This window comes from Amphiprion ocellaris, chromosome 13, assembly GCF_022539595.1.
Source record: "Amphiprion ocellaris isolate individual 3 ecotype Okinawa chromosome 13, ASM2253959v1, whole genome shotgun sequence".
In the NCBI taxonomy this organism is placed as follows: Eukaryota; Metazoa; Chordata; class Actinopteri; family Pomacentridae; genus Amphiprion; species Amphiprion ocellaris.
The window spans coordinates 9,782,983-9,803,737 of record NC_072778.1 but is presented as its reverse complement, the minus strand read 5'-3'; the positions used below and the strand labels follow the sequence as shown (position 1 = coordinate 9,803,737).

Below are 20,755 nucleotides of genomic sequence, written 5' to 3'. Positions count from 1 at the left end.
CTCTCTAGGCTATCGGGTGCCATTTTGGCAGTGATTCTTTACGGACAAGGATATATTGATTCACACCCTGGACAGCTCTAAGCCTTACCAACCTGAATCCTGAATACATGAGACACTTGCAGGAAGAAAAAAAAAATCTGTGTAGGATATTATTGGTAGTGTTATACTTTATATTTCTCCAGAGAGAAAAAAAAAAGGTTTTTTTTATGTGTTTTTTTTTTTACTACAGAGTAACTGTGAGGCTCCACTTTAGCATGAAACTATTTGAAAGAAACTGGTACAGGATGAAAAGTTGTGAAATACCTGTGTAAAGCCTTTTCTGTAGAATTTGAAACAGTTATATTATGGAAGACAGCATACACAGGCACACGTGGATACACATACTAAATAGCTGGCAAACCCCATTGCCTGGTGCCTTATGACAGTCATAGCAGTCCACAAGTGCAGTTTTGGGAAATAATTATTTCAAGAATGATTTGAAATGGTAAAATATAAAACATTCATACTTAAAAACAACTCTTAAATTTAACAACCTACTAGAGTATGGGAATGTAAGGGACTGAGCAGACGGATGCAAAAAAAATATGAGAATGTTGTAAGTTTTATTAATATATACTCGCAGAAACTACATAATAAATGCATAAAAAACACAGACATGCAGATATTTTCATCCAGTTATCATACATTGAACCAGGAGGTACAGTCATGTTTAAAAGGTGCCATTCATCTATGCCATTATTCAGGATATCCTGATGCGTTTCAGGTGAGTAAACACATCTTGTATTACCACAGTTAGATTGTTTTAAAAATGAACTGCATACTCAGCTTCAGGCCTCGTTGACCAGTAAGGCACTCTGCCTTGTAATGAATGTCAGAGGTGAACATACAAAACAATCCAACGCATTGACACTTGTTCCAGTGTCCCAGCTTGTGATGTTTTGGTACTCCTGGTCTGTGTGGCCTTTTGCCATGTTAACCATTAGACCACACAGATCATTAGTGAGGGTGAGGTGGAGAGCAATGATGTAATCTATAATCTTTGTCCCTTTATCTGGGTGCTCAATTTAATGACTGGACAGGTGTTAATGATGATGGAGACTAAGGCTGGCACTGACCAAAGAGCCATGAGCAAAGTGTAATGGGGTGAAAAGCTTGCTTTGGGACAAAGGTAAATTATGGCCCTCACAATCAATAGTAATAAGTAAGCCAATGGGGCTTTGCTGCAATTCTCATAGTAATAAGAAGAGAACCAAATGATTTTTCCTTTCCAATGTTTGATTTCAGCTATTGGTTTCATTGAACCATTGGCATTTACCAATATAATTCTAAATGAGCCACAAAATACACAACAGAGAGGTGGTACCTTGAGGGATAAATAGTTCAGTAGCACAATATTAAAAATAAAATCAAAATTTAAGACTGGCGGGCCAATACAACATACCAAATTAACTGTCTTACAGGTAAGTCATAAATTATTAAATGCAAACAGCTGAGAAATAGAACTAACCAAAATCATAATCAGGAAATAAATTCTACAATTAAATCTCACAAAAAGCAACTGATTCACGCCAGAGTCTAAACTGCTGATGTAGACGTCTAAAATACAGGATATTCTGCAATATGTCCGCAAATTAAACTTTTAACAAATGCTTAATCTTCAGTGACTGAGTAAGTATGTATGTAAGAGAGGGAGTCTACTGGAAAAAGCATTTAGAAGAATAAAGCAGCAACCAGGCAAAGAGCACAAATATCAATGACAGTCTTATTGCAGCCTAAATGCTTTTCTGTTTAATTCATTAGCAATAACTTATAGGTTAATTTCACTGCGTAATAAAGACAATAAACATCTTATTGTCAACATATCCGACGAAAAGACCAAAGAAATTGGTCTAGCTATTACCTAAGAAAAATGTACTTCATTAATAAATAATTGGAGATTGTTATGCTTTTAAAGATGCAATAAAAATTACACAACACGCAATATGAATATCTGGGCTTTTTTTTTCTTTAGTGGATGTAATTGTGAATATCTGAATTTTTGCTGGTTAGGATTTTGAGTTTCTGCTTAAAGTTTTTTTTTTTTCATTTGTACCTGTAAATGTTGGAACAGTCTTGTCTAGTTTGTAGTATGTCATTGTGTGAGGCTATTTCATACAAGAACAATTAATTTAACATGGTATCTTGCTCTGATATAAAGCATTTTAACTCGTTTTTCAGCCAAGAAGCATAATTATTCCTAATTTTGTTCTTTTATAGAGCATGTTTGTCAGCTAAATTGCCCATAATGCTTCAGACTAATGTTACAGCTGCAATGAGAATCTGGTTCTTCATAAACTACTAAAAACTGAACTCTCCACATATTAATAATTCACTCGTCAAGGTTTGTAGGACCTGTGTGATTCTCTGAATTGCTTAAAGCAATTCCGATGATAAAATGGTGTGACCAAATCAACTTTAATGTTTAAAGACGCAAGTTGTAGACATGAGTAGCTGCAGGCTTCGATGTATCGCATCCCCAGATACATTTATGCATGAGACATGCTGCATATCTTTCAGCTTTATTCTCCTTAAAAAACGCCATTGCAACTCCTTTCAATAATGTGTTTTTCTTGTGTGTTTTCAGATGCACTGCCCTCAGTAGACTGCCTGTCATACCCGAAGGCAAACAATCGTGTCCATCTCCACCATTTACTCAAAAAAACACAAGTATAGGTTTTAACTTAACCTTTTGATAAGTTAGTAAATTAGTTATTCATAGTCCTTGAGGCTTTTGTTGGTGGTTACCATTGGTGGTGTGTTTTAATAATACACTTCCCAGAGCTCCCTTCAGAATGTTAAATGTATTGGCCACTTAGGGCACCATACCTGCCTTGATTGGAAACACTTGAGGAAAAGAGCAACCCATTTACTTGTTACTCAACTGCTTAGTGGGCACTCAGACCAAAAATTTAGAGCACAGCAAAGGGCTGCACATTGGTGGGGATGTGTTGCTTGAGGTACCGCTTTAGGCTTTGCCTGATGATGATGCTTTGCAGCAGGAGTTAAGCCAGTTTTTGTTCTTTTATATAGCCCCGGGTTTCTTTGTCCAGACCCTGCTGTGTTGGTATATTCCCCATGGAATTTACCTGCCCTACAGAAGCTTTGTTTTTCACAGAGGGTTGAAGTTGGACTGAACATAGCATTATGCAAATTACTGCTTTGACTAAATGTTAACATCCTCAAAACAATGTTGCTTGCTATTGTTTAGCAGATTCACCATCTTAGTTTAGGTTTCAGGCATTCTCTCATTTGTTAATTACGCAGTACTAAAAAGCAAGTACAGCTGAAGCTGTTGGGAATAGCATTAGTATAATTGGTATGCAGTAAAACCCAAGGCCCATCAATGTTACAACAATGCATCATGTCTGTGTCAAACATGATGGCATTCAACCACCAACTGTTTGGACATTTCACTAAAAAAAACAATTTCAATTTCATGGTGGGACCACAGGAATAATTTGAGGATCAGCTATACAATGATACTGTATTCCAGACAACATGGAATTATGAAATAATAATAATTGTGGAAAAATGTTGCTGGAGTCATGATAGGGCATGTGATGGATCATCATGGGACAGGGGGAATATGGACTGACCTCTGCTCAGTGTAGCGTGGATGAAGACGAGAGCTGGTAGGCAGAGCTGACCAGCCATGAGGAGCTTATGGTGGCTGACAAATGTCTGGCAGAATCTCCGACCCTGTTGGAAGGACTGGAAGTCTGGCAGATATTTGACAGTCACTAGAACCACATTCATGGCCCTTTGAGAGAGTTACTGTGGTACCTGTGTTTTAGTTTGTCAACCAGCTCTACTACAAGAGAGTCTCTAGTGTGTGTGTGTGTGTGTGTGTGTGTGTGTGTGTGTGCGTGTAGTAACGCAAGAGATGTGCCATACTGCTCCTCACAGTTCACATTACTGTTTGTCAGGCCTAAATATCTCATTAAGCTCTGAATGCAGCAGAGTTATCAGCAAGCACATGTGTTGTATTTACTGCCGCTGAAGAGGAATAAATCTCATTCACTGTGTCTTTTTCATGAGCTTATAATGCTAACAATACCAGCATTAACTATTTGTAAGAGTCACAAACTCTGGCTACAGTTAGTCAATATTCTGCTGTTTGTACTTCGAAAAGAAAATGTTAAAAGGGTCAATGTACAGCATATCTTGAGATTTTGCATATCATGTCATGGTGAGGCAGGAGCCACAGAATTTGGCTAAACCATATGCAAACAAAAATTATCTGCCAACATAAATTTTGTCTGCAATGTCACACAGCAACTTATATTTCTGTATGCAGTCGTCGTGAATATTTTGCTTCTTTCCTCTTTCCACTTTTTGCAGTGACTGAAACCACAGGGGTCCTTGTAATCACCAAGGATATTCCCTGGTAGATCACTGATAGAACAACAAAACCATGGGTAACAATACCATTACTATTGGATCTTCTAACACACTGGCTTGATCTCAGGAATCTCAGGTTAGCCCACACAGGAGCTGATAAAAGCCTTTGTGTCTTACTTCAAAGGAACATGCTCTCGTAACTCTCTCCGGTGCAAAGTTAAAGGAAAAACAAATGTAAAGCTTTTCTGCCTCCATTCTCTAACAGAGAGACATACATTTTCAGACCAGAGGAACTTTGTGAGGGACTTCTATGGTAATTCATGAAAACATGGGGACTCAAATGGCCGGGAGGCTGTTACTGGTGACACCATTACCAAATGAGGCCCCAAATGCATCGTTGTCATTAGTAGCTGTCTGCATGACGTGCTCATTAATTTGCATATTAGACCCTTTTCTCCCCACCTTTTCAAATTCTGAGGAGGTAAACATCAACAAATTCACAAGGTGTCAAGGGGTTAGCTCATTAGCTAAACCATAAATGACAGCAGACATAACTGCAGAGATCAGACAGCTAATTTATGGAACTTCACAAAAGTAAGATAGGTACATGGGTAAAATGGTGGCTGTAGATAAAATTTCTTAAAAACACAAATATAAAGCTTCATGCATGTTTTAACTATAACAACAGAAAAGCTGTTATAATGATTTTTCAGCACATTTCCTAATGCTTCTGACCTGTTGATTTCTTCTATTTGGATTTGGGAAAAACAGAGTTTATGATGCTTACAACTTGCGTCTTAACGGCAAAGAGGTTTTCCTCTGCATATATCCGCCTCACTGTTTTTCTGTTTAATATTATTTTTAACAGCTAATTTTATTATTTTTTTTAAGTAGCAGTTATATTCAATGTTGTGTGTCTTACTGAAATAACATTTTCTTGGCAGTGTTAATTGAATGCAGCATAAACTAGAACTGTAGAAGATGGAGAGTGATGACATTCTAAATATGTTATCTGTGTTTCCTCAGACAGCGACCTATTTAAACTTGAAACTGCTATGATGGCTTTGGCCATCTACACCTTATAGGCAATTAATTTAACTTTGTCTAAAAAAAAGAAATGTGGTGTAATTTCAGCAGGTAATTGCTGATGTTAATCACAGTCATATTTGAGAGAGGGAAGAACCTCTGACATTCTTCGAAGCAAGCAAGGCCAGTGGTCAGATGTCCTTTAACCATGAAGAGCTTCACTGACTAATTACTGCAGTGCAGCTGCCTACACTCTCCAGAGCACTCACCCAGCTTCTCTATCCAAGCACTTCCTTTCTAGTCTCTTCTGTAATCACTATCAGTTCTTTTCCAGTTGGGTAAGACCAGTATGTTTTCTTGAGATCAAGCCTCTGCCAGTATTGAATGTAAGTACATGAATGTAACCGTTTTGATTTCAATCCATTCTTCAGCATCTTCTGATCTGTGCCTCTGTTAAAATAATACTCAAAAATAATGAATCAAGCAAAAAGAGAAAACTCAACCAGTCTAAGGTAAAATTCATAAAAAGACATTCACACACAATAGAAGAATAAGCCATTGAGGTTGACATCATGGAAAACCTAATTATACCACTGTAGTTGTGGAGCGTGTCTGTTGCAGTAAAATAAAGGAATCCGTATGCTTTGCCTAAACATGCTGTCAAATACAGATGCACTCAGTATGCTACAATGTTGCAGTCAGAGACATTATTTGATTAGTTTCGACGCATAAGCCAGAATTTTACTTGTCCAATACAAGAATAGCAAAGGGGGCAGAAAATTTGGCAAAACCCCACTGCAACTTTTAAGAAGGGCCCAATATCACACAGTTTCTTCCTTGTTCCAGTGACTCTTCACATATTCATCTAGGCTCTCTGTCCAAGTCACTTCCCTGCATGGTCATGTTGCAGAGAAACAGTATTGATTCGTCTTTTGTTTCTATTGTTCTTTACTTTCTTTTATAGTGAACCATCTCTCTGCAGGTACCCATTATTCCTATTACTTACTTTTTCCCTCCTATTCGAAATAGTACTTTCACCTGTGAGGGCAAAGCCAACTTTTATTCACACATCTTCTTTAAGACTACCCTGTATCACTACTGACTCTTTTGCAGAATGATTCTATGCCCCACAGTTCAGTAAAGCTATTGTTATTGCATGAAGCTGGAATTATAAATGTATGAATGTAAACTGTATTTTCTTTGCATTTTTGTTGCATGTTGTTCTTATATCTATCTAAGTTATGACCAATCTATGATTTTTTTTTTAATTAACTTATTTCAAAAGAACGATATAAGTCCAGCAACTGTATCAATGTATCAATATTACTCTGTCTCCCAAAAGTATTTTACTCCGATATTTTTTGAAAGAACAGCCATGGACCTACAGTTAAGCAGCGCCCAGTCGGCTGTGTCCCAACCTCCTAAAAGCAATCTATATAGCATCCACTCCCTCCAGGCACTTGGGAAGCTCACTTAAGGACATCAATACTCTAGGAAATGAGACACAGAGCAATGGCTTCAAAGACTGAGAAGTTAGACGGCTGCCTGAGACGCCCTTACATCTTATTTAAGGTGTTGTTGCTCAATGCAGCAGAGTTCATGGAGTGAGCTGCTTTCTCACTTGTTAAAACATCAAACTGAGCCCAGATGTCCTGTCAAAAGACAGTGATGATTTGCAATAAGCAAGGCAGGTTAACACATGAAACACGTGTCTTTGACACACATGCACAAAAATTGCATTTTGTTTTTTTCATAAATTTATAATACATTTTCTGGAAATATGACAAAACTTGCTGGGTCCCAAAAATACGAACAGCAATGCTAATATTGGTGAATATTGGTAATATGGTTGAAAGTGTCCCTTGGCCATTTAAGCTCAACTTGCTGCCTTAGGTACAGTGCTTTGCAAAAGTATTTACCCCCTGTTGGTTTTTTACCTATTTTGTCACATTAAAACCTCTAATATGAATAATTTTTAAAAATCTGAATTCTATTTGATGGATCTGCACAAAATAGTCAGTTTTTAAGTGAAATGAGAAATATATATTTTAATTTTTTTTTAATTTTTGACCCAGCTGATTTTGTGAAACTTCCAGAACACCTTTAATAAATATTTGAAAGATTGATTGCAACTATTAAAAAAAAAAAAAAAAAAAAGACATAGGAAAATAACGAGTTAAAGCAGTCACTGAAAACTCAAGACTGCCATGACATACATGGTCTCATAACTTTATGCCATATTATTCTAGAATACCCCGACATTTGGCTGGTTCACATTACAAGAAGCTTTGTCACCATGCAGAATGTATAAAACATTTGAATTAATTTCTGAGTTAGCCAATTGTGTGTCAGGTGCCAGTATTCACACAAAATGTAATTTGCCTGCCACAGTGCATCAGCATTGAGGATATGTCCTCAACAATATGCTTCAATTCACTCAAACTTCCATGACAACATCTAAACACCTCTTTCCCTCCCCTATCCACAGCTGAGGATATTCTTGCGTACATGAAGAGGATTAATCCTTACATTGAATATTCAGATAACTTCCCAGCCTCTCTCCCGGAACATTGTACTGTCAATCAAACGTCAACCGTTCGGTCGCTGCTGTCAAACCCCCCTCACTGCCTTGGCAACACAAAAAGACAAATGTACTGGGAATACAAATCAAATGGCATTAGAATGACAGAGGAAGAACTTGGCAATGGCAAAATGAATCAGTGATAAAAGTACCACAGATTACTCATGACAAATGGCCTACGATCTATCAATTTCCACTTCTAACTAAAACTGATGCAATATGAAAACACTATGATGCAAAGTTTGAGCTAGCCTGCCTCAATCTGATGCAGAGATGCTATATTTCCTCAGATGACTGATAGGGTATTAACAAACAGCTAAAATGTGTCTCAGTGGGTGATTTCAGATGTTTCCACAAAGAATGCATCATCTCTATGTCCGCTGCAACTCTCTTCAGTGATTGATTACGCTGTCATAACGTCTCAATATTGTCACAATGTGGTGCCATTCTCTTATCACTTGAATTTTATGTTACTTGCTATCTACACATTTATATCTATCTCAACTGGAAACAGAGTTCTGTTACACTCCATCTGCGGCATAGAGAGACACTGCAGCACCAGCAACAGCAGGGATATGCAGCTGTAACATCAGAGATAAAACAACAGCAAGCGTAAGCTGTAAATTTCACTGTCAGATCGATGAGGTCGATAATCACTTCTCTCGCACATTCACTCCTAAATTACTGCTGAGAGCAATTGTCAATGGCTTCAACTTGTTCTCAACAAACTGCACTTTCATGTATTAAATCCATTTTGGTTATCAGGTGGCTAATGACGTACATAACAACTGATAAACAGATAATCCATTACAAGAAGAGAAAAAAGAAACGGTAAATATTCACTTCCACTGCTACAAGCAAAAAGTCAAAGCCTTTAAACTATTTCTTAGCAGTGAGATTTTTAGCAAGGATATTTCTGGGCGTAACATATTTTCATATCTAGATTTTCTGACCACTGTCATGCCAGCACTGTCTTTATCTGCTGCTTATAGGTTGCAATATAAAGTCTAACCCTATTCTGGTTTTGTGTTGATCTATATAACATCTATTGCATCCTTTCATGCTCTACCACAGTGCCACATTGTCATGATGTTGCTGACTCTGAGGTGTCTAGAGGAGCGTCTGATGAGGCAACTTCTGCTCTATAACTACTGCTGGGCTCCTGGTGTGACTGAGGTTGGAAAGTAATGACGATGTTTTGAGTGAGACAGAGACGCGGGTTTGCATGAGCAGGTATGCATCAGGTGGTATCAAACAGATTGTGCTGGGCTCCGAGGTATGCTTCAAGGTTTGAGATGTATTAAAACATTTTAAAGATGATGTTTTTTTCCCACTGTCATTTCTATCTGTAGTTGTGGGAATGTGCATATTATAAATTGCAACAATACCTAATCCTGCCTTTGATCTTTTGACAAAACTATGATGGTTCCTTCTGGTATCGTCTTCACCGCAGTGCAGACACAGTAAATCCACTATGATTAAAAAAAAAAAAGAAACTTGTTTTCTTCAACAGGATTACAACACCAGACAGGTCTGTCTGTATCTTGCCACTGTCTCTTTGCCTGTGCCCAGGGCTTCATTAAATCTATCTCAAAGAAAAATGTAAGATCTTGGTCTTCATTGAGTGCACAAAGGCATCTATGCCAATCCAGACAGAAAAACAACTTGCATCATGCATCATGGAACAACGGGGACTTTTGAGTGAAATGCTGAGGGAAATGTAAAACAAATATTTCTGAGACAGAGACAGGCCGAGTAACTTATAGCCATTATTTACTCTGAAATGATAACTCAATAATATTGCCGTGGCTCCCTCTATAGCTCATTCTTCATCAGTTATTGTAGAAGTGGTGTTGTCTTCTGTGCGAATAAATACAGGAATTAAACATTTCTTAAAACTTATTTGACCTCAGTGTTTTTTGTTTGTTTCTAAAACACTACAATGCAGGTGCTCAGTGTGGAAAATCCAGAAAACAGGATTAGCAATTAAGAAAAGTACCCCTTAACTCCAGGGCTTCTGGCTCTAAGCTTTGAAGTCAGGTTCATACAAATTCAAGGTTTATCCAAGTAATTGCCACAAAACTACACATTAAAAAACACACTTCGACCCATCTCACTTGTGTAACAATAATAAAGACATTCTTCATCAGATACACAGTTTAACTGTAAGTTCATAGGTTGTCTAAAAGATGAGGAATAGACAATGCATTTTTACTAACAAGGTTTTTTCTGTTCTTCTTCCTTAATTGTTAGGACATTTTTGCATTTCTTAGCAGAAAAAGGGACATGAAGAAAGAGAGAGTGGGATGACATGCAACAAAGGTACCCTGGCTGACTCCAGCTGGGGATGTTATGAATACATGGTCACCATTTTACACCCCAGGGTGATCAGAATGCCCGGAAGCGCTAAAATAAAAACCTAAAAATGACTTTATTAACTTCTAAAGGCTATTCTTTATAAAATGTTGGATAGCTACAGAACAAGTACAAATACTGTCTTTGTTGTGAAACAACATGAATTAATTATAAATCATTAAAAGGTAAATACTTAGGGGAAGTCAAGTATAGGGAGGTATAATACCAAAGACTTTTATACTGCTGCTATTCACCACTAGAGTCCACTCATTGTTGAACAAGTAATAAATCTTAAATCCACCTGATAAAAGTAAACTTCAGATTCGCCTCAGTATCGAAAAGGCAGGACACCTTTATAGACAGAAATTCAGTTCACATTCAGTAACTCCTTCAGAGAAAGATCCAAGGTAGAAATGACAGAATATAAACCTCCAAAACACTGATAATACAGCAGCTGCAAGATGCACTGAATCTTTGTTTTTGTTTTTTGGTTGTTTTGTTTCAGTAAAGGTGAAATAGTGTATCAGCAGATATCTATTTTTTTCTGCTACCTCCTCCTTCAAGTAAAAATAATCACTGGAAACAGCAAATTAGCAACTCATCCATACTTATACATCTTTTTTCGGCCTGTTTAATTGCTATTATTTCTTAAATAACTCTGTGCTGTTGTGTACAGCAATGAATGACGGCTCCATTCTTAATCACACTTATGAAGCTCCACTTGGCCAACTGTTTCTACAGTCAGTAAACACAGCTATCAGTCATTTTTTTTTGGCTCCTTTATGGAGTTATAAAAGCTTTGCTGACTCAGGCTATTAAAATGTGTAACAAGTGATTAAAGACACTGACTCCTGTGTCAGTTAAACTACAAACAACTCTTATGGAATATGTGTGCTATGTATTGTGGATCATCTATCATTCTTTACTGAACAAACCCAATTTTATTTCATCCTTTTACATTTAACTAGTATAAACTGACCATGTCTAAGGCAGCAGCAACAGCACAGGTTACTTTTCAAATATGATTTTCTTTTGAAGGTGGAAGATAAATTGCTGTTTGCACCTACATTCTATGTCCAACACTCAGCATTTCACATATCTTTGAAGACTCAGGATCTGTCCAAAAAGTTAAAGTTGGCATATGTCATTGTTACTGTCATCACAATACCAGTAACTGCAGGCTAGTACTTGGAACGTCTGCTTCCATTTCGTCATTCTCCCCAGAGCTATCAGCGTTTTACTAGATCCCCATAAACCTCAGGCAACATTTCCACCCCATGTTTGATTAGTTGTATTGGCAATTAAAATAAAACAACCTGCTCATGTTCATAATAAAACAGTATCAATGTAGTTACCCCTTATATTGTTTAAGGGAGAAAAAATATAATTAACAAGAGATTCTGCAATAATTGGCTACACCATGCTCCACTGCTTTCCATTCCACTGTGCCATGTCCTCCCCTCTAACCCCGCCAGTACAATTTGGGACTGCTGAATGGGCACAGTAGTTGGCATGGACCTGTGAACATGCTCTTATCATGTTTAGCACAATGACAGGGACTGGTACAAGAGAACGGCTTTATGGCTCTGGATTTGTTCCCCTGGACTGCGATCACCCTGTCCAGTCCTTGTTTAGCCCTGGGGCCACAAGTGTTTGCACCTCCTTTTAGAGACGGCTTTTAAACAAACACAGAGTTCTGACATCAGTGTGCACAATTGTGTGTAGCATTTATAAAACATGTCACTGTAAAATTAAGCAATCCTTTCTTCGCAGTACACTTGTGACCATTTTAAAAAAAAAACAGTTGGCTGACAATAGCACATTGCTGGCCGAAATACTATAGATTAAAAACCTTTGAGTTTTGGAATAAAACATCAGAGTCTCATTCTTTCTATATTGCAGCTTTTTACAATGTCAGCAGACTGAAAAAGGTGTATGTAAAAAGAACAGTGTGCTGTGCTGGCCTATATATACACAGTGTATACTGTGAAAAAGTATTGGCCCCCTAGCTACCAATCTACCAAATGATCAAATTCACACCATTATCTTCTGTTTTTTGCATATTTGTCACACAAAAATGTTTCAGATAAACAAACTGATAATTATATTTACTTAATATTAGACAGAGATAACCCACAAAGCACAAAATTCAGCTTCCAAATGGTGATTTATTAAAGACTTGTTATTTTAAAAAAAAAAAAAAAAAAAAAAAAAAAAAACTATTTTCACATTCAAGATATTTTTGGAGTATTTTCTTTCAAGCAGGTAATGTGTTGCACTCCCTTGACCTGTGTCTGCTCATAACACAAAGAATATTCATTGTCGACACATGCTTAACAAAATCTACTACAAGTCTTGTGTGAAACCCTGCTATTTTTCCCTGAGGAACACATTTATTCATGCAAACAGAGACACAAAAGATTAACTTACCATACTGGAACAGAAGCAAAGAACATGTCTGCTTCCTGCTAGGAGAGTGGATAGGTGCCTACACAGATTCAGTCTGAAAAAGAAAAAGAAAGAATTCTGTAAGGACATGCGATACGAAAGACCTGTGTTATTTCACAAGACAGACACATCAGAAACATTTGGAATGTCAGCATGCAGGAAGCTTGTGTCATCCACTCATTGTACTCAACGTCACATTGGATAAGAGGATCAGCTGAAAGCACAAAACATACATCCTTGACTTTATGTAGCTGTCGTTCATGCTTCCCTGCAAGTCCACAGACAGACAACACTGTTGGAATTAAATTTAACATGTAAAATTTCATGTTAGAGAGTTTTCTGATTCATTAAGCATTAATAAACCAGCAGAAATTAAGGCTTTTATAAAACAATGATTTAACCTCTAAATAGTCTATTTTTAACTCCATAAATATAGTCTGCATTCGCAAAAATCAGATATATTATTTTACTGAATGTCATAATTCACTCTCCAGTTCCAGCAGTTTGAATTATGTGCGAACCCATCAGCCATAACATCTCCTGATTTGTAACTGGTATTGCTTTTACATCAAATAATAGTACCTAATAATGGCCATCAAGTTAGAGTTGAGTGAAATTGATATGATCATTTATTCCATGAGACAATACAGATTTGTCCATTATTTTAGATACTGTGCTAACACTAATACGATGTTTAACTATCAGATCTTTAAGTACTAGCCCATCCATGGCACGCAGTGTTTTATATTAATAAGGTCTGCTTTACTCATCTCCATCTGGAATGGCATCATCCACTTTCTGAAAGAAGCCAGTCTTGTTGATCTTTTGTAAACATTGAGTATTCATGTTTATACAGGCTGCCAGGCAGTTTACAAACAACACACAAAAAAGGACTTTTGTCATTTCAGTTGAATTGCTATGGCAGTTGTTTCCCCATAGGTAGCACATGCTGGCATCTTCTGCTGTCAACCTTAAAAACCTAAAACACAAGAAATAAGCCTCTGTGTGGCAGCATCAAAAACTTCACTCATTTTCAATGTTAAAAAATTCATGCTCACTTTGGAATGTCTACAGGAAAATCCTTTGCATAAATCTTACAATGATGCAGCTACTGGTTTTTGTGCTCATTTCTATATTACTCAACATTCAAATTTTTCTAAACTTCCAAATTTTTAATAATGTCTATTACATTTGATGAGATTGTGTTTGAAGTGTAGAGGAACATAACAAGCACAGGAAGACCTCAATCTGCCATTCATTGCATTTCTGCCTGTTTGACAGCAGTGTTTTGAAATAATGAGATCTCTAGCAAGGTATGAGCCAGCAGAAATGAGGATGACAGGGAAAGTCAAACAGCCACAAGAGTTTTAAGCACAGAGCCTTCCTAATGAATGCATCTAGGCTTACTGTTGGCTGTATTCTTCACACTAAAAGTCAAACTACTATCTTGTCTGTTTTAATCACGCCCTTGTTCCAAATTATTCAGGTGAAAGAGAACGAGATGCTGGTACTTTTTTTTTTTCCTCGATCTGCTGGCTCATTTTGCCTCTTGTTCACAAAGAGAGGAGAAAAGCACTGTCCTGGGAGGGGATTTGCAAGGAGTAGGAGTGAGAGGATGAGGGGAAAGAGAAGGAGAGGGATGAGACACCACTGGGATGAAATCTCTCAGTATACCAAGGTCAGCAGAACTCTCACAATGAAATGAAACGCTGCCAGACACACGCACACGCACGCACACACACACACGCACGCACGCACGCACGCACGCACGCACGCACGCACACATACACAGGAATGCACACACATTAGCAGCAGCACACTATCCATATTAGGTCTTCCTTGATAACAACATGCTGAGAAATGCAAAATATGGGCCTGTACACTGATTCACACGAACACACCTGCTGTCTGGTTCTCTTATTTATGTCATTATACAAGTATCTGGTCATTTTGAGATCTTTACCTTTGCACTTTACCCTTACTGCATTAAGAAGAGTGCAAGTTGTCATGTCACTCGCTGACGCTCATTGAGCTTGTAGTTCATCTTCTCCCCACATTTGTGATTTTGTTGACAAACCAACTCCCCCATGAATTCATCACTTTGTTCTTTAGCATAATCTGTAGGGGTCATGTATGAAAGAGGTCTGTTGTAGTTGGTGTTTATCTCACCTAGGACACTATAAGGCGTCAGTGCTACTGACTGTAAAACACTTTACCTTTGGCTGCTTTGAAGAAACACTTTGAACAAAAGCTTGGCTCAACAACATATATTCCACACATCAAAAGTTTCAAACAAACGGTGCCGATTAAAAAACAGACTCCACATAAAATACAGGTCTCACAAACAAATGGAACCTCCTATACACCTTCAGCAAAAGGTTTTCAGTGCTGAGGTTTGATGAATGCTAAACCAATGAAAACACTGGGATGATTCCATGTCTTCGAGAAACCAAATATGTTGATAATATTTAACTACCTTCTGCTGCCTGTCAGAAGAAGACTTACACCTGCAGTTTATATCGGAAATCTTGCTCTTTTTTTGTTGATTTGATGACACTTAATTGCCAGTTTCCGCCAGCTTTATTTTGCGCACACTGAAAAATTTTAACTGTACCTCACAATGTATTACGATCCAGCACCAGCACAACACCAAACTCATGCACACCTGCTACAGAGGTGAACCAACACTTCAGTCTCTGGTGGGGACGATGTGTTACACTAATATACAGATACATCCGGCATAGTTTTTGCATTCATGTCTATACAATGTGAGCAAATCCGTTTTAAAAGGTAGAATTGCTTGTGAATGTACTTTTGTTTATTTATCTATTTTTTATTTGCTTTGGATTTTCAACTAACTCCATAACAGTAGTCCAGGGGGTTTAAAGAGTGTAGTGTGCTGCACATAATTGCTGTTTTTCAGGTAAATTTCTGATATAATGAAATGCAACCTACTATTGGCATTTTCCATTTGCCAGGCTTCAGACTATGTGTAACGTCCAGCAAAGAACTACAGGCAGCTAAGGCCGTGTTTTAGACATGTCAGCTGTCTATGGTCTGTTGATCTGACTGGTTGAAGTCAGGCTGCGATAGATGATGATCAGCAGATGGCTCATCCAATCACCTGCCAACTATTTTTTGAAAGTTTTTCCAAACTGTTTCCAAGGACGACTTCTCAGATGGTTCTGTGAAACAAACCATCTGGCATGTCAGGTTAGTTCAAGAGGGCTCCCTTTACTAAAAGCAGATGGATAGAACACACTATTCTGTAAAAGGTTTTCATCCAAACAATATAACATATGTACATATGTTCATCTAAACTATTTTGGCATTATAAACTTAAATTGATACTTTTTCCATCATTGAATTCTAAATAATTTCAAATTCTCTTTTTTGTATTTTTACTGTGGTTACTACTGGAATCTGAGGCTCATATACTGCTATTATTCTTCAGTTTGGCAAAAGAACAAAGAGTGTGACAAAATGCATTCTCCCAACCCACATGTTACTTTTTAAATGGCGCAATATCAGACCTTTTACTATCCTTTGTTATGTTGTAAACACTGGCATATTGCCCATACTGTGCAAAGCTGTTATCACCCAGAAGGAATGTCCTAAACTGTTTTCCAAAAGGTTATTTAATGTTTCAATATGTTCAGTATACTCCTTTAAAGAATTGTCCTTTGGTTCTCTTATAAAATTTCAATGAGAGAGAGAGAGCAAAAAAAAAAAAAAACAATGCTATTGTTTGCCTGCATGTTAAACTAGTTATCAGTCTTAAAACATTCATGCTTTTTCATAAAGAAGTCAGTTCTGACAGGAAGAATAGGGGGAACATTTCCACATCACATGGGTATTTACCCACTATAAATAGAGTGCTTTCTGTAATCCTTTCAAAGGCATCCCTTAACTACCAAAGTGCTTTTTGTGATTGTGCTTTTTTTTTTGTCAGTATGAATAAGAGGTGTGCAGTACATTTTAATTTTGTTCGAGCATTTCCACCAATCTTTCCCCTTCCAATTCTTGATCAAGATTATGAAAACCATAGATTTATAGTTATACATTACATTTTCCATTCTCTGATTGCATTCATCATCATAATTTGGAGTTCCCTGAAGGCAACAGGTGCTAAATAATTGATGGGCCTGAAAGCTGTTTGGCTCTGCAAGAGAGTGCCTGCAACCCTCTTGGGAGAGAAAAAGTACCAGCAGCTTTGAAACTAGCGGAAGCCGGCAAGCTTCAGTTAGAATTACTACTGTGTTCCGTCATGCCAAACATTTGGTGCTGAGACAATGCAATACAGTTTCATTACAATGCCGGCGCCTCGCAGGCAGAGACATCAAAGACCCAGTTTGTCTCGGCCTCAGTTTACCAAGGCAGTCAAGAGATGGAGATACAGTTAAGACTAATTTCAAAGAGAACTACTTACAGTTTCATTATGAACAAGCAAGGAGCTGGAATAATGAAACAGTACAGTGTGCACCTTGAGGTAGAAAACTCTTTGGATGTTCAACCTAAAATAGAACCAAAGTTTTGTATCTCTCATTTTAAATAATTCAACTGTTTGAAAACACGAATAGCACATTTACAAAGCTACAAACAAACCCAAACATGCTGAAATAAAGCTATCAATAGTGTATATGGACTGACTTGTGAAGCTATTTATATTTTACATCAAAATTGATCTTTTTTTAATTCAATTTAATATAACTATTCTCAATATCAAGCAAGTACAAGTTAGTCTTGTAATATCAACCAAGTAGCTGCAAGCAGTATGTCTTCATGCCATGGTTTCAATTTCTACATGTTTAGAATTGTACAGCCCCAACAACATACAAAAAACTGACAATTAACTTAACATACAGCGTGACATATGGTTGGCCTCATCATTTCTACAACATTTTGCAATAAACAAAATGAATCTTAAATTTGTACAGTGTGGCAACCCTGTTTGAGATAATAGTTGTTCAAACAGTAATGGATAATAGATGTTCAAAATATCTGGAGCAATCTTGTAAACAGTGTCACACTTCCCACTGGGACTTTGCAGAGACTTTTGGGGGGGCTTTTTAATCTGAAGAATCAGTATGTAGGCCGCAGCACAAAGGCTTCTGAACACAAAAAGAGCAAAAGGTTCAGTGAAGGTTTTAAAATGCTGCAGCAGACACAGATAGTGTTAGAGAGATTTGCACACTGCTCAAGGAAAATGTTTATATCCAGAAAAGCATTCTACAACTTGTGTATGTCAAGGGTGATTTAGTGGTGTTCCACTCAGGTCTGGATGAATGTTTCATGTGAGGAAATTGGGGGAATAATTACAAAATTCCTTAATGTGGAGCAAAGCATGCTGCTTATTTAACTTCCTGTAGTACTCCAGCAAACTCAAATGCAAAAGTTTTATGCAACCAGTGAAAATGAATACTAATGTAAGATATTTTCACATAACAATGTGCTACTACACACAAGTGGAAAATATAATGTTTGCATTTACAATTTTTTCCTTGCAGACTATAAATTGGATGCATGGCAGATGATGATCATTCAACCCTTATATTAGTCAGGCTAATGTTTGAGGAGGCTGTGTTGGAATGGCAACACTGCCATTACAATATTAATACACAACAGATCTGCATAGCCATCAGAGCATAAAGTCTAATCAGAATCATCATATGATGTGACAAACACACTGTAAATGACCATATTTCCCATTTGCTTTTGTGATAATCTTTCATTTTAATGAGTTTTATTGGACTTTATTTTTAATGTCCCAAGAAATGCATGTATTAACGATGGAAATAACTGTGGAACTGTCCAAAGTTCCAAACAAAGTAAAACAAAAACAGCATTTCCATAACACTCATTATAAATAATTTAGACAGACGTTGACGGGAGAAAGGAGAAAAATGCAAGCAATCAAACATGGTTGTAGACATTGCACAGTGTATACACATTTATGTAAGCACTACTGTATGTATGTATAACTGTGTTTTCTTCGATACAAATGCAATGTCCCAAACAAGATTCTCACTTGATCCATTATGGGTCATTTACATCTGTTAAACAGATATACAACCATTTTCATGTTACATGAATTATATTCCTCCCCAAATACAGCATTTAGTTAGGTAAATACAAATGAATGTATCAACAGCTACAATTAGAATGTATCTGGACCAGCTGAATTTGACCTAAACAAGTTTTAACTAAGTATTACATGAACACAGCACAAAAAATGTAGTTTTGTATTGTAACAGTACTGGCTAAACATGTAGATGGATAGTTTATTGACATAATTCCTGGGGAATCGAGATTAAACCTTTTTTTTGTTTTCTCTATTTAGATCCATGAGGGGTAGAAAATGCCACCTGAACACAAGCCGGGTCTCATCAACCATGGCTGGGTCGCCTGGGCGAGGGTGTCTGATGCTGAAAGACCCGAAACACCTGAGGACCCCATGTTACATCACTGATGATGTGTTCAGGAGCACCAAAGAGATGTATTCTATCAATACATTGCAGGTTGTTTGCTTTTGTTCCGTTCATTGACCAAATTAACTGCCAAGTAAGTGTTTCCATATCAGCAAAGATATGGATTCGATTACTATCATCATTTACAGAAGCACATCACAGGGTAGATGACCCTGATATTAGTCAGTGCAATATGTACTTTCCATCTTGGTAATATTCTCCATTTAAATGGCCTCTAGGAAGATATACATGTTGAACATTTCTGGAAACTTCCATCTCGCCAAATCCCTCGCAGTTCTGAAAGACCTTGCATATTTAAATAGATATTTCTTCACTACATGTGGTTTAACTACCTGGTATTTTTTGTCTATTGAGAAAAGATAACTGTAAATAACTGTGAATGGCCTTGTCTTTGTTCACACTATGTCCTGTGGAGCTTTTAGTTTTTGCCCACTTCAGCAAGAGATGGCTTTTAGATTGGGCAGGAAAATTGCTCTGAACAATGCCAGTCAACTGTATTTGCCATAAAAATAAATTATGATGAAAATATTTCTGACTCAAATTACACCTTTGTGTGTGCTCACAGTAGACAGCACATACAAATAACAAAACACCTATGTGTTTTGGCTCACACGTTCTCATTACATTTATCAAGAGAAGTCTACCATAATTACAGGATTTTATTGTACTTTTCAGCAGCTCTCATAAATGTTGATTGACATGAGTGTCAATGCTGTGGGTACTTATAAAATTGTGCTGTGGTTGAGAAACTATAAATAAGGTATCACATTTTGAATATGCATGCATATTTTTAAAGTTGCAACTACAGTCTGGCACTGATGCTGAAGCAGCCACTATATCTGTTGTTCCTGTTAATTTTGTAAAGAAATATACTATCATTTCAGTGCAAGTGCTTCTTCGTCACCACTGCTATGAATCCATGAAGTAGCATCTTTGTGGCAGAAAGTAACTACTAGTTTCCCCCCTTTAACCTTATGTTGAGTATGAGACGCTTTGACATGATTTTCATCTGTAGTTATGCTTATGCCAGAATTCATGAAATTATCCTCACTTTTTAAATCCCGTACAAGTGCACAAGATATTACACAAGTACCTCAGAGAATAGTCAATGCTGCAGATTGGATAATTAATTCTCTTGTTGCCTTAATGAGCAAATGTAGTCAATTTCATATTACTTCCTTTGTAATACAGTGTGCTTCATTTGACAGGAAAAACAGGGGATGGTGTTCCAGCGGAAAAATGCTGCCCCAGAGAGGCACACACCAGCAAGTAAAGATCAGGTTAATGCCCCACTACATGTATTTAGGGCCATCAACAGACTGATTAGGCCTTACCTTGGAGTGGGTGATGAACAGAGTGTCATGCCAGCCAGCCCACACATATTTGATGGTATTTGATAGTAGAGCAGGATGCGGAAGATGGCACACACCATCTCTGTGATTTTCTGCTGATGACCAGGCCACACCACAACATGCCA

General features: G+C 37.3%; 1 protein-coding gene across 5 annotated transcripts in view; it reads right to left on the bottom strand.

Moving 5' to 3' along the window:
• The window catches only part of lingo2 (leucine rich repeat and Ig domain containing 2), a 210,996-nt gene that overhangs the window by 155,516 nt on the left and 34,725 nt on the right, over window positions 1–20,755 (bottom strand). For all 5 annotated transcript variants that reach the window (XM_035955274.2, XM_023285737.3, XM_055016828.1 and 2 more), the window contains one exon: window positions 12,773–12,845. The gene's annotated coding sequence lies outside the window, so the exon portion shown is untranslated. The remainder of the gene's footprint in view (window positions 1–12,772; window positions 12,846–20,755) is intronic.